This window comes from Nilaparvata lugens, chromosome 2, assembly GCF_014356525.2.
Source record: "Nilaparvata lugens isolate BPH chromosome 2, ASM1435652v1, whole genome shotgun sequence".
Taxonomy (NCBI): Eukaryota; Metazoa; Arthropoda; class Insecta; order Hemiptera; family Delphacidae; genus Nilaparvata; species Nilaparvata lugens.
Genome location: NC_052505.1, coordinates 25,591,551 through 25,607,954, shown reverse-complemented (window position 1 = coordinate 25,607,954; position 16,404 = coordinate 25,591,551). Strand labels below are relative to the sequence as shown.

At 34.4% G+C, this 16,404-nt stretch overlaps 1 protein-coding gene across 2 annotated transcripts in view; it reads left to right on the top strand.

The window, feature by feature from the left end:
- Nucleotides 1–16,404, top strand: part of LOC111046363 (tachykinin-like peptides receptor 86C) — a 154,408-nt gene that overhangs the window by 72,268 nt on the left and 65,736 nt on the right. The gene's annotated exons all lie outside the window — the stretch shown is intronic.

Here is a 16,404-nt window from a genome sequence, read left to right as displayed (position 1 = left end):
AACGGAGTTCTGTGCTTACAATGAAATGAAACTCTAAATTATGGTGTTTGGTTGCTGCACACTTTCACTTTCTCCCTCTCTTCAACATAAAGAAATTAATTTAAAGTTTTTTCAAGAATATTTATCAGACTTGGAATATTGGATATTATTTATAATATTGTTATTGGTAGACATCAGTGAAATTTACTCACATGGTGATATTCTATTGTAATTTTTCCGGTCACGATAGCCAAGACGATTAAAGCCTTGCACCCTTCAGTCTGTTAGCGCTATCTGGTCGCGGTTACGAAATAGATTCCCACCGGTAGGCAGAGAGGCTTGATCATCTCATCGAATCACCCTCACACTCTCCATAACCCACGCTCAAATATTAAGCTCATGTGGGCATCATCCACGATAAAAACAAAACAAAAAAATGGACCAACACTGTGTGGAAACTTATGAAAAGTAATTATTATGACAACCATCCTCAAACATTAGTCACAGGGATGTATTTTTTCAATTTGAATAGGGCCCCCAATGAAACGGAAAGAATTAGAAAAGTAAAAATAAATTGAGACCTATATTGTCAAATTATCCTTGTAACAGGAATATCAAGCTGTTCTCATAATCTCACCAACTGTGTTCATATAAATAGTATGTGACACAAATTATATTCAGGTCTTCTAAACTGTGAAATTCATATTCCGTAGTTTTTTTAATACCTCAAAACGAGGAGAAATTTTGGAGCTTTCTAAGTGAATATGGTATCCTTGAGAGAAGCTGAGCTTTCGGAGCTGACTAATCAATATATTGGCCCGTACGCTTACGAAAATGAAGCTGACTCGGCACTATTTCACGGGTCCATTGCTGCCTCAACGGGCTGAGAATGCAATAAAGCAGTGTGCTCTGTCCTCAGTCACGCCAAAACACATTTCCAACGCTTGGCGATCGACAAACTTGTAGCAAAATTTGGATCAATGACTATGACGTCATGCAAATTCAAATTTATAGATGCAACGTTGGAGAGGACCATAGAAGGTATGCATTCATGAGGGTATTCACAGATGGGTGCGGAAGTGGATACAGTATACTGTTATTTCAATAAATTATCGTGTTATTCATGTAGTCAGTAATGATAACACTAGTTTGATAATAAAGCGACAGTCATCAGAAAAATAATATTTTCAATTAAGATACTACCAACGAACTGAAACTGTTGACCTGTATTCACACGCTATTGTATAATGGTAAGTCAGTCTGTATATAAGAAGGTTTCAACAAAGTTTTTATTCGAACCTTTGAACAACCCCTAGAGTAAACAAGAAATTCAGGAATGATATCTTATAAATCTTTTTCATTATAGATGATTGTTTCACAGTGTGAGTTTAGCAATTATCTGAACAGCTAGAGTACTAGATCAGAATAATGTCACTTTTATTATAATGTGTTATATTTTTATCTGAAACCATCAACACATCAGATTCAGTTCAAACTTAAAAAGTGTTCAAACGAATCTCATTTCATGAACCTCTGTGAAGTGTATCATTAGCTCACTGATTCGAGGCGAATTAAGAATGTATGTCAATCCAATAAAATACATAAGAAGAAATACATAAGTTATGAAAATGATAATTTTGATCATGTAAATGTTAATAAGTATCCTCACTTGACAAATCCATAATGAATTATATGACAATAATAACATCATTGATGCTCTGATCTAATCGAACGAGTTCAAACTGAGGCTCTATTGATTCAATTCGTGAATTGAAGCACATTATGGAGAGCAATTGGAAATTCCATGCATTCCAAGCCGAATTCCTTCCCGAATGACATCGCATGCCAGTTAGCTAACTTCATCTTCAATACTAAAGGGCCTCACTGCCAATGTTTCAATTTCAATTCGTATTACTACTATTGTTCTGTGAACAGAAGACCTCATGCAGCTCCTGAACTATAGCCTTCTCCAAGGGCTATGGCACACTCAGCCATCATGGACGCTCCACCAGAAACACGATTCCAAAGGCAAAATATTTAGAAACTCCCTAAACATTACCACTTGATCTGCCACCAAGTGGAGCAAACATCTGTATGATCATAAAATCAAAAGCAATTATATTTATTTATATTTCAACAAATCAGAGATCACAAATATGGTAGTGGTGGGCTGAGTGTTTGCGATTTTGGAAGCGTAATATATGACATGCTCCATAATAATTATGATCCGATGAGATTACTTGGTCACGTCACCAGGTGGTGGTCAGGGCTCACTACCACCACACCTTTGGTAGTGCTGCGTTTACTCGCACTTCCAAGACGTAGTGTGACATTCTACCATTTCACTTGATCGCTTAATGGCTCCACCATGGAGGCCGAGTATACCATTGGCCTGATAGAATGTTATGCCCTGAGATGCGAACAGGAAGAGTGAAGCTTGTTACACACACATCGATTTTTGGATGTTCGTTTTTTTGCAGTTCTCATGAATTATTCTCGAAGATTAGACGGAACTTGACAAACATCATGTGTTTAATCTAAGATAACGGAAAAAAGTCGTACGTCAAAAAATCGATGTATATGATTGTAACAGGCTTGAGTAGCGGTGAGGATCAATGCCACTAAAAAGCTTTGCAATGATTAAAAAAATTATTAGAGTCATTGATATGGATTGAACTGATATAGGATGATATGGAAGAACACTAGCGAGCCGAAATCAACATATTGACCTGGCGGTTCTGTTCTTACCCCTAGGGAGAAAGGTAACGTTGCGATAATATAGTGAATGCTGTCAACTGGTCAGCCCTAGTTTGAAGCAGCGAAAAGCTCGAAAGGAATAGTCCAATAAGCATAGCGTTAGTTGCATGTCACTAAATCGTAAGCTGAATTAGATAAGCTGATTCTGACTAATTCAATAATCAGATGTGCTACGTGTATACGTAGATACTATATAATATACTATATACCGGACGGCTACAAAAAAAAATGGCCGCCGTAGTTGATGGCCGGAATTTATATTTCAAACGGGAACTAGACTAACTTAGATTCAGACAAATTGAGACACTCCCAAACAGTTGATCAGTGATTTTTTCTTGGTAGGAATGTAATAACTGTTTGTATTATAAATAAAACTTCATTATAGCACAATAACATTTATTAATTTCATCTTGAACATGACAACATTATTGAGACAACCTTCTTCTAGCCGACCACATTTCTGTGGTCCACAACTAAGTCCACCAACTACGTCAGCCATTTTTTTCTAGGCTCAGTTCTGGTAGTATTAAGACAATATGAAGTAAATATAGTGATATTAGACCGTGAAAGAAGAAAGAGAGAAATAAATGAATTCATTTTTCAAATTAACAAGAGTAAACAAAGATATTAAATAAAGAAATTCCATTTTTTTTTTTGTATGCTATCCTCAGAATACAAAAATTCAAAAACCTTATACATACGTTGTCGCGCAATTAAAAAATTAACATTTCTGCCAAATCTCCAAAAATTCTATTCATGCTTTTTGGTTTTGGCTGGAAATAAGTCATACGTGCATACATATACTTTCTTTTTCATTTTCAAGTTACAAATTTGTCTCCAGATCCATGTCTCAAAGACATGGATTTCCTCCTCTTGATAAAGATTTTGATTCATAGAGCAGTAATTTACTATATGCTTGAGCAGTAATTACTGGCACTGAGAGTTCAGTTCAAGTTGTTGTTGGTCGAGAATTCGGTGTCAAAGGCAGCCGAAAGGAGTTTAGAGCTCAGTGTGATTCTAGTTTGTGTTTGAGCAGGATAACTGCCGTGAGTCTACTTTAGTCTGAGAGAACTTAAGCCAAGCGTAAGTGCAGAAGCCGAAAGGCAAGCAAGCAAAATACGCGTACCCAGCAAGGAGGAAAGATGAAAGAGTAAGATGGAAGGTAGTATGGGAGTGTAAAGGAAAGGGGATGATGAGAAAAGGAAGGGAAGAGAGGGTAGACGATGAGCAGTGCATAAATAATGAGTGAGGTGTGAATACAGAGACAGAATTGAATTGGAATAATAGTGAATCTTGAGTGTTCATTTGAATTTGTAACCTTGTTCTGCTGAGGAAAGTTCAGTAAACTCCATTCGAGTCACTTGTATGTTGTGACTACTTATTAGACTACAGCAATGATTTGAGTTGTGGAGTATGAAGCAAGGAATAGATCGTATTGTTATTGTGTTTCATGACAATATGGAGATATAATAAAAATATATTCTGAGTAGTGAAAATTATTATGATGTCAATAATAAGATACAATCAAGCTCCGATTTAATAGTGGGTAAATGACGTCATCAAACCTAGCCTCCCTCGAGAATCATTGGACAAATCGGACTGCGATGAAATTAACTCATTTAACAACCATTGAATTTAGTAAACGTCGGTTTTTCTGAAGAAGGAAAAAGCATGTTTAGTTCTGAGTTGTAAGTCATTAATGTGAAGACTGAGGAGATTTTTTTTATTGCTGGACTTGTAGCAGCTTCAAAAAAAACTATCTGATTCATCTAGATGAATCTTTTGAATATATGAGAAAGACATTCTTCAATTGTTGTCAAATAGAATATTCTATGAATATTCCCGAACTGGTTATCAAAACGTTTATCATATATATGTTATAATATTATAACAGTATCCTTAGGTTTGTTTGTTTAAGGTAAATAAATTACATTGATTCACTATGATTCCACCAAATGTCAGATACCCATCAAAGTCTTTGGAAAAAACAAATCAATGATAAATTTCCCTTAGTCGAAAAGTTCATAATGGATTAATCTTTTGACAAGCACTTCCCAGAATGATGTTCTATATCATTAAAAGGTCACATTGAAATAGGATTTTTATTAAGAACTGATTACTCTCACTGAGTCACTCCTTAGTGAGTATTACAGTAGGCAAATAATGGAAATAAGTTTATGATATCTCTCCCATCTATCCATCATCTCTTTCATTCATTCTACTCATAACTGAGTGGAATCTCAAGTCTTAGATTGGAGACTAACATAACTGTTATCATATTACACGTGTGGTAATAATATCATGCATCTTGTTATCTCAAAAAGTTAATAGCACCAGACATTTATACCATGAAAGTCTTGTAATGGCATTCCATGGACAACAACCAGGAAGAAACTTTAGAAAATTTCGGTTCTGAAAACCCACTAACGCAGGGTTGGATATTATTACTCATAAGATATAAAGTATTTATGAAGTCGAGAGGATCGTAAGATAGGTTCCCTGAAATCCCTCTTAATGGATTCTCACACAGGTTGCAAGTACAATCTAGTGGGCTGATCGCTAATCTCTCTGAAGATAATTCAAAAAGAGATTGGGCAGAAAAAAGAGAGGAACAGGGGATGAGGAAGAAAAGAAAAAAGAGAAAATGGTTGATAGCTTCCATGGCGGATAAAATAGCCTGCTGCTAATAGGGTTTGTTCTTGTTAGAAAAATCTATCCTAGGTGACATCTTCTCAAGACTGGGAAATTCATCATCGATTCATGAGTTTATGAGCCCTAAAAACGACGGATAACTCACGGTTTTTGAATCGAGACTCAATTTCCCTGCTATCAAAATTCTCGTCTCTGTACTCTTTTAAGTATAAGAGTAAGAACATATACTATTTTAAGTATATGAATAACACAGAAGTGAATCGGAAGGATGTTAACGGCTGTAGAATCTTCATCAAATCTGGTGCGCTTCATTTCTTAAGATAAGTAGTCTAATATATACAATAATATTATTCTAATCCGTTTCGTCTCTGTACTCTTTTAAGTATAAGAGTAAGAACATATACTATTTTAAGTATATGAATAACACAGAAGTGAATCGGAAGGATGTTAACGGCTGTAGAATCTTCATCAAATCTGGTGCGCTTCATTTCTTAAGATAAGTAGTCTAATATATACAATAATATTATTCTAATCCGTTTACCTCCGTAAACGGAGGTAGTGATTGGGCCCGTATGCAGATAATCGTTTTGAACGGAGAAATGTCAGCTGTTCGTTTAAACCCCCTATGAAACACAACCATATCCACAAGTTAATGTGTTTTAGCGTTAAACGTAGTGTTAACATATGACCCTTAAGTTTTACAGATTTAGAGGCACTTGAAAAATTAATTGGATAGGTATACGCTTTGTATTTGCATTTTTGTTCTTATTCATCATACTCGTGGACGATAACATTCTCCAACACATTCTATCTGGAAGAGATATTGTTGAATGTGTAGTAACTTCTCTCCCACATTTCATATCGAATACATTGCATTACAAATGATCAGAGCTACTTTATGACTAATACAGCTACTATAAGTCTATCAAATTGTTTAATAACGAATCACCCAATGATATCGCTTGAAAAGACTGAACAACTACTTAATTATGATTGATTAAAGTTATGTGACGTAGAAGATAATATCAGTTGACGTTGAAACTGGCATCCAACAATTGGATTGGTGAGAGGGGCGTTCCATATATTCTATTGGCAGACTGTTTGTTTTCACATTATTCATGGTTCGGTTGGTAGAATATTATGCGACTGGAGGTTTTTTCACAGAAAACCAGAAATATGGTGGAAAAAACTCTATTTTCTATCAAGTACAGTATTATCGACTCCGAAATCAACAGTTTTCTCTAATACAAATATATACAAATACAAATTCAAATACATACCGTACTAAACTACGATGCTCACTTACAAATAATTTTTCGCCCCACTTGGATGTAATGAGCTGGTTTACGTGCGTCATATGGAGGCCGAAAGTGATTGTTTTCTGACCAGGCCGGTAAAATTTTTTTCGCCCCACTTGGATGTAATGAGCTGGTTTACGTGCGTCATATGGAGGCCGAAAGTGATTGTTTTCTGACCAGGCCGGTAAAATTTTTACGGCCCTAGGGCTGTAAAATAACCTTGAAGTCAGCTGATTCTGATTTGATGTGAACGTGTTTACAAAATAGTTTATGAAACGGAATCAGTTTATGCTTCTAGAATTGAATAAAGTTTTTGCAATAAGATACTATAATTTTATTTGGATGAATGAAATACAAATAGGCTAATGAGATATTATAAACTATTCAAATTCAATTTTCAGAGTATAATAGAATCTAACCTCAAACCTCCTAGTACAGCGTTTATCATGGAACATGGTGGATAAACGGAATCATTTTATGCTTTTAGAATTCAATAAAGTATTCTGTAATAATATACTATCATTTTATTTGGATGAATAAAATACAGATAAGATATATATTATAAACTATTCAAATAATTCTATTTTCAGAGTAGGATAGAACTTCTAACCTAAACCACTCCTAAACTTCCATTGACATTCAGATTGGCCAAATTTCAAGTGTGCTAAAACAGCTGATCAAAAACTTTCCATTGACATTCAGATTGGCCAAATTTCAAGTGCGCTAAAACAGCTGATCAAAAACTTTTCATTCTTGAAGTCAGCTGATTCTGATTTGATGTGAACGTGTTTACAAAATAGTTTATGAAACGGAATCAGTTTATGCTTCTAGAATTGAATAAAGTATTTTGCAATAAGATACTATCATTTTATTTGGATGAATGAAATACAAATGAGATATTATAAACTATTCAAATTCAATTTTCAGAGTATAATAGAATCTACCCTCAAACCTCCTAGTACTGCGTTTATCACGGAACATGGTGGATAAACGGAATCATTTTATGCTTCTAGAATTCAATAAAGTATTCTGCAATTACTATCATTTTATTTGGATGAATAAAATACAGATAAGATATATATTATAAACTATTCAAATAATTCGATTTTCAGAGTAGGATAGAACTTCTAACCTAAACTTACGTTGACATTCAGATTGGCCAAATTTCAAGTGTGCTAAAACAGCTGATCAAAAACTTTTCATTATTTGTGTTTATCATTCAATAATTAAAACATTTATAATAATATCATCTTATTGTCATTTGGAAAAATAAAAAGTATAAACTCAACCTCTTACATAATTGAACATAATCTTTTAGGTTATTTAGACAAATCAGAATAAAAAATAAAAATACTTGGACAATTTCCTGATATTCAGATTACCTCAGATTTGCTAGAGCTATCACCTTCCACTTTTGCTTTTGGAAGTGCTTATAATAGACAACTATTCATATATATATATATATATATATATATATATATATATATATATATATATATATATAGTATTCTTCTGTGTGGCGAAAAATAACGTTCTTACCATGGGCAAAGATGTTTTTCCGGGCCTACGGCCTCGGACTTGAAAACCGATTTCGAGCCAGAAAAGTCTCATTTTCGGCCCTAGGTGCGAAATATACTATTTCCTCCAGCTACTGTCTATAGTGCTTACTTGACTCCCTTGAACATAATACTTAAGTGTCACTTCTTCGCTCTCGGGCCGAAAAAAGAAAAATCTCCCTAGAGCGTAAAAGTAACTCCATTTGAATAACATGGGAAGCATCTCTATATTAATAACTTACATTTGAAATATTTTAGAAGGTCTAATCTCAGATGAGGAAGCATAATAGAGGTGTCTGTCATTGAGTCAACTGAATTCAATACCACAACCAGAAATTTGATCAACTCATGGAATATATGTTTGTATGATATTATATACTTAATATTAGTATACGATAAAAATTAATACAAATTTTAAAATATTTTATTCTATTCAAAATACCAGCCAACAAATATGTTTCATCTGCAATTCGAATCTGAAACGCGTGATCTGGAGTCAGCCATTTTTGATAGCCGCCCAGCTGATAATTGTTACAACTTTTGCAGATAGATAGTGCAATCGGCAGTGTCAATCAGACGTTTTTAGATTATGTTGTTGGGAAAAATTGTCACCAATAACGTAAGTTATTAAAATGATTTGTAGTTTCTATAAAAAAATGTAGATGGAGGAAAAATGTTGTACATCATGATCGAAAAATACTTTTTCTCCCTCAGGAAAATGGTTGCCCTCGGCTTCGCCTCGGGCTTCAAGATTTTCCCCACAGGGAAAAGCCCTTCGTACTTTTCACTCTAGATATAAAAATAACTATTTTGTCATAGTCATTCAATCTCAGCTGTTGTCCATATATGAAATCAAGCAGCAGGTAAACAACTGTTTGCATAACAAATGAACATACAATTCTCATTACAACATACTTTACTGTAATGAAACCATATGTTTTCTTCACAGTTAAGTATGTTTCCTAGTTCCAAAATAGGAACAGCGAAAACCACCTTCAGCGCTCCAGGTGGAAGTTTTGTCAACTCAACAGAATTCCTGATTCAGAATTTGTAAACTAGGTCATGTTTATAGAATGCATGTAGTAACGCCAGTACAAGCAGGTAATGTTTTCTATTCTTCAATTATCCTTTTTCAGATTATTATGACAAAAGATAGTGTACGTTACTTGGTCATGAATGTCTTTTGCAGTGATCGAATGAAATTATAGTCTCAGCTAACGCCTCGACTAGAAACATCATTCTCGCCTGCAAAAGATCCCTTCCCGTCCATGTGACGTAAGATACCATTATTGGGTTTCGAACGATTGTGTTAAAATTATTTTTTCTACAACTGCGCGTAAAGAAAGAATTTACATACTCAATTCTCCTCGTAAAACAGTTTTTTTCTGAGGAGAATCCACTTTTTCACTCGCTAACCATCTGCGCATGCGCAGTAGATTTTCTTTACGCTCGCAAATCATTTGCGCATGCGCAGAAGAGTTTATTTACGCTCGCTAATCAGCTGATGATAAGCAGCTCGCCAAAAGACAAACCACTCTTGGTCTGATCTTAACCCAAAAAGTCGTTAATTGCACCGTTTCTACAGCCATGATGGATATCAGTGTAGACGAATTATTAAAAACTCCGCCAGATATAAGTGATTTAACAGGTTTGTGCAGTTGTAGAAAAAAGTTGTATGTAATTCGCGCGTAATGCTTCTTTATCGGTCTAGCAAAATTACCACGCTCCGCTTCGCGTCGCATGATAACTGTTTTGCCTGAGCGATAAAGTCGCGCATTAGGCTCTTAATACATAAATAGCTATTATTTTTTTTGCTGTCTTGGCACGTTTTTAGACTTGAATCCTCCTATGAAAATGATTAAGATTATTGGAGTTGGGATGATTGAAGTTAGTCTGTACTTCACTTCTTAATTTCAAAAATCAGCATCATATTTCTCCAGATAATTGGAATGATTGATGTGATATAAGTGAGAAGACGTATAAACTCAGTTCCACTTTAGATCTCCATAGACCTGATAACAACTGGCAAAGAGAAGTGCGGTTTCCAATCCAATTACGAAAAGACAGACATTCCGTCATCAATGCAATCGATACTTGATTGAAATCGTATTTCGAAAGTCGCTCACAGTCCTTTACCTGCCATGAAACCCTTTCCCCCCTCTCTACTGATCACTACATAATTTCATTACTGTCTGGTTCAGTTTAGAATAATTCGACAAAGTCGGCTAGGGGATTTGACAGAGTCCATGCAACAAAGTCTATTGGATCACCTGAACAATCAGTCAATTCTATCGGACAATTGATTGGATACCGGAAAGGTATAGTTACTTTTGAAAAATAGCAAATTCATCCTCTCTAGTGAAATTTAATTTGGACTGACATGACTCCCTTTTAATAACATCTATGCTATACACTAAACCAATACTGACAGCTCAAATTATATCTCACTATAGCCTTTGGATTTATTAATGGTAAAAATGTTTTGTGGATTGGACGGCTTTGTTTGAAGCTGCAATATAGGATCATAAGCTTATAACCTTCAGAGGGCCAATTCAGAAGAAGAGAATAATAATTTACTCCAAAGACAGAAACTGATGGAAAAATTGAGATGGAAATCGGATTAAAAAACATGACAAATTGTTAATGAAATGCGTCTATTGAGTTCATTTTTGTTGCTCTATGCATAAGAAATCCGTCTTTTTAGAACTGGAAGGCCACACTCATAGAATAAAAAATCTAGTATAGATGTTTCCTTTGCAACAATGCAGAAAATGGGTGATACGAAAAAGGACATGATTGTTTGAAATATTTTTTTCTTGCAATAATACACCAACAAGACATTGATCATATCATCATAGATTATTTCATCCCAATAAAATCTTATCTTCAATTAGGAAGCTAGTAACACAAATTTAAAATTATTGTTTGATAGCTGAGGATTAAAAGGTTCGTGTTTAATCTACAAAATAATAAACTATTCAAACCTTAGAAACTGCGGAGTAGAATAATGTTCCCCTAATTTGTTAATGAAAATCAGCAGGTTCAATAAGCATGTTAGCCTTTCAATTTATAGTCTCTACTTCAAAAGATTTCAACCAGTCAAGAAATGCCTATTAACGTCACCCATTTGTCAAAGGATTGCATGTTTTGAATATTTATGGATTTATGAATATTTTGTTCAAACTTATTCTCAGTACATGCAAGCGAGTTTCCAGTTCTTGTTCAGGGCCACTGAACTTTTTATTTCGTTTCGGAATTATACTGCGCATATGTTTTGAATAGAAACGGTTGTCAAGTGCTTTGTTGTTTTCAATTTTGCGGCGATTCTTCTGTTGTTTTTGAACACAAATAGAATAGCGGAATGCAGGAAAATTCAATTTGGAATTACTGAATCACATGCTCGAAAACAAATCTGGACAAATCAACAACTCCAGACGAAAACAAATCCGAAAACAAATAAAGAAAATACCGTAATAATGCACCACGACTATAGACATGAATAGACATCAAGTCTATAATCAATGTTATTACCATAAAAAAAGAATAGTTCCTATGTTTCTTCTATGTTAATGTATTACTTTTATAGTTTCAGAGACAACTATTCAACTGTAGTATGATTTAAAAATATTTTTGTTCATTTAGTTTTTAGAAATAAATTAACGGAAAGGTAGCATAAAAATAATATTAATGACAAAGGAATTTTTTGAGGACTTTATTATTTTTGTTTTATTTGTGTAATTCCAGAGGTTTGTCTCACTTTTCCATTTTGAGATGAATCTTTTCAAAACCGAGGTGGTAACTGTGATATCAACTGCTTAGCTTTCAATTTATAGTATGTGAGTGAAGGTTCTACCAAGTTTTAACAGATACGAAAGCCAGACAAAAAACAATACTACCACCTTATTATCACTTATATGAGTGGGAATTATACATTTATATTCACAAGGGGAAATCCTCTTCAAATGGAAGAGAGTTTTTTGTACAACGAAACGTAATTAACTCAACAAAAGATTTCAACATTATAATATTGCTGGTAGCTTAGAGGCACATGGAATTAATCACTTCCAGTGTATGTTGGCCTACTCTATGAGCTGGTTCCTTCAGAAAAGGATGATCTGAAAATATTTATGAAACATGAACCACTGAGTTTCAGTACTCAAAGTGACCCTAGGACAGAGTAGACTGGCTGTTGTTTTTTAATTAAGGCATCATTTCACCACATAATATGATTTTCATTTTATTCACGACAATTCCACAATCAGTTCTCTACAGGACACTCAACTATGGTTTACATGAATGTTAATATTATTCAATTTCCTGAAACCAGCTGAACTCATTTAAAAGATAAAGCAGAGAAATTAATATTGTAGAGGAATAGTCCAAATAGAAAGTTGAATAAATATTCCGGAATAGCAATCTGTTGCAATAAAGAAGCTTTTTATAAGTACTTTTCAGGCTGATAAGTTCCTCAAAGCTTCTGTGTGAAAACACCGACTGTAGAATGATTTAAACGGTTCGTGGCTTATCAGGCTCTCGCTAAGCTTGTCTAAGGTTTTTCGCTAATCTTTTTAATTTGTTTTCTGTGCGTCGTCAACATTAATTTGGCGCATCAACTCCATTCATCTATCAAATTTTTCGCTGACCAAATCTGTGTTTTCGTCTTAAGAAACAAGTTTTCTCATTTACTGCTTGAATATAGGTTATGTAGGTTATGAGTCCTAAATGGAGTATGGGATTGGTTGGTTGGTATCCAGTAATGAGAGATGAGAATGAAATGAAATTCTATGTGAGCTCACTTGAAAAGAGTGAGTAATAAGAGCAGGGTACAAGCCAACATTTTTTTACTTGTTTTTTACTAAAAAAATAGAGAAACGTGATTGGACTTTTAAACTCGAATATAATATTCTGGAAATGAAGTATATTGTTAAACTGAATCGGATCTCCCAACTGAGGTACAGTTTCTAATTGAATTGGACTTTCGAACTGGCTTGAAATAATTCATCTTTGAAAGTATTGGTTCCTATCCGAATTTAGAGTACTATCACAACAAAAGTATTCCTAGTCCCCTTACAAGATAATGCCATCCTTTTGGTAGGCCAAAAATCTTTTCTCCAGCCAAGGGCTGAGGTGTAAACTTGATCAGATTGAAATATATCTATCCAAAAAGTCACTGTATTTTTTATCCATGTTTTATCACTCTCCCATTGAATCTCATTCAAATTTATTGTTTGAATTGAAACATCTTTCGACTCGGAGGGATATGCGGAGCATAAAAAGAAGGGATACAGTGGCGGCAATGTTGTTGTGTTCGAGTGGAAGGCGTTCTGTAGTCTTTAGCGAGTGTTCAACACCTTGTGATATGCATATCTAGTTTCCTCTCCGAAAGCACTGCATCGACTGAGCCTGTTTTTACAATTTACTACCGCCCTTGTCTCTATGAATCCATTCTTCACTCCAATTGGAAAACTGGTTCACCATCTCTCTCGATATATCTGCCCCACATATATTCCTCCAAGTCGGAAGATGTAATTCTACTACAGTATGTCTGGTACTCCATCTCCTTTCAATACTCACCTCTCTGTCTATTTACTTACCCACACCCTCTCACTCTCACAGCCACCCCTTCTGGCTACAGGCGACTATCATCAACGGCTTCTCTTGTATTGAGCTGTTAAATTGTTCGTAACGCAAACGACAAACGATACATTAATTGATACATACAGCGATCGTGTGATACATGCAGACCAATAATTGAACAAAGTGTTGTCCCATCTGCAGAAACGGGACCGTTGATAGTGGTAATAAGCGTTGAGCAATTACAGATGATGTTGTAATAATTACACTTGTTATTATTAGTACACTTGTATTTGGCACTGCATACGTCGTACAATCCCGACGAAGCAATCAATCTTTTTCTGGTGATATTAGATTTAGGAAATTCAAGAATGATGTTCGATTATGAGTTGATTCCACATAACACTTCGATAAAATCCAATCCCACAAATCGAACACCCAATCTACAAGTTGTATTTCGACAACAATTCATGTTATATTACATTCTAGGAGAGAAAATGTTACATGCAGCTGTCAATTGGGTTTCAATGATGAAAGAGAATCTTTGATGATGTAAAATGAATCCCTTTGGGATGTAAAATGATGTAAAATTTTAAAATTTTGGTAAAATAGTAAAATGTAAAATTTTACCATGATGTAAAATGAATCCCTTTGGGATTAATTTTGTGATCTTCAACCTGAGACCAATTAGAGCGCTTAATCTCATATATAGATTCCCAGGTACACCTGCTAACGAAGCTCCTTGTATTTTGAAAAACACCTAATTTTTTGCTTCAACTATCATAATCATCTTCATTGTCCTCACATTGAGATTTCGCACAATAATATAAGTTTATAAGATCACGTTCTATGAGAATCACTCGTTAGATGCACTTCATTTCAGTATTTCCCAGTGGAGAGGCGCGCATAAGGATACCTAAACGATAAAAAATTCAAAACACTCATAAGTTTTGACACAATGATCGGATCCCCCATACTAAAGCTCATTTTTCTCGTCAAGGCGGTTCAAAATCATTTAAGTCAAATTCGTTGTAGAAATGTATTTGAGAATTTTTACAATATATGCAGCTTAGAAATTGGTCACTTTTCTGTGTAAATATCGGTTGAAATACACTCAACGATGAATTTCCCATTTTTCCAACCAATTCTAATTATTTATTTAACAACAATTACAAAACAACTCAATCATAAAATGATTAAAATATGGTAGAATAATTAGGAATAGAGAGCGGTTGGATTTGTAAAATTTATTCTCATTCAGGATTAGGCTATTTGTTTGAAAATTGAATTCGTAATATGTAGAATTGAGTTTATATTATGTTTGTATCATTTTATGATACCCTTCAAGGAGGGAGATGTTGTATTGAGAGTTTGGTGACACTGTCAGATGACGATTGCACTGGTGTGGCGCGTGTGTGTGTTCTGGAATGACTTGACAACATATAAAATAAAGTGCTCTTATAATAACTTGCTTTGTGCTTATTTATAAATTAATACATGTAATGTTTTAGTTCTGGCGTGTTAGGTTGATTTTTGCATTAATGTACTTATGATACATGATTTTGAACCACCTTGACAAGCCTCCTTATCAAGCTCCATACCGTTGCCAAATTATTTGTAGACTATGTAGAAATACATACACTACAACACTAAATAATTATTCTAGAATCATTATTTATTCCATTATTATTATTATTATTACATCATGAAAAATATATTTTGCTGAAGGATAAAGCATATTTTTGAGATGGCATTGGTAATGATTAACAACAATTAAGAATTCATACAGCTGACATTCTATCATTTTCACTCAATTTTTGCTATCACAATGCTTTCTACATACAAGGCATTGTGAACATTGCAATGTAAGCATTGTGAAGTTACAATGTACACAATACCTTCCTGTGAATTTCTAGTGAATAGTATAGCCACTCTATATTCCTCTCTATAGTATACGAGTAGTATTAGTGATGTAACATAGTGTTTTAGTTCTGGCGTGTCAGGTTGATTCAATTTTCTTTACTCTATTCCAAAATAAATAATGAACAAGGAGGGTTTTCCTCTTGAGGGAAATCAGAACTGAGAGAAAATGGCGTGGATTGGAAGTGACACTTCATGTAGCTGATAGTGCAGATACATGGGAGGCTACAACACAGACGATTATTTTCTTTCATTCTTTTCCCTTTCTTCTTCTCCACTACCTCCTTCTTTCTCACTCCTGTCACCCAGTCTCTGCTTGTGACAGTCTCAGTCTCTGAAATTGCTTCTTTTACTCTTCCTCACTTTTCGCCTCTTTCTATTATTTCTCAACCATATCCTTCTCTCTCCCATTTATATTCCTTTTTTTACTGTATCTGCATGTTTATTTATAATTTCATCACCCCTCTTTGATGTTTTATTATTATTATTTTTCATTTCAGATTTTTCAACGTCTTTGTTTTCTTCCGCATGAAGTTCGCTGTCTACAACTGCTCTTTTTAATATGTTGTACTCCTTTTCCATAATAATTTTCCCTTTATCATATTCTTTCTCGTCATTGTACTTTTGAGCCTCCTTCCATTTCTGCTACTTCTCCTACTCCGTCGACT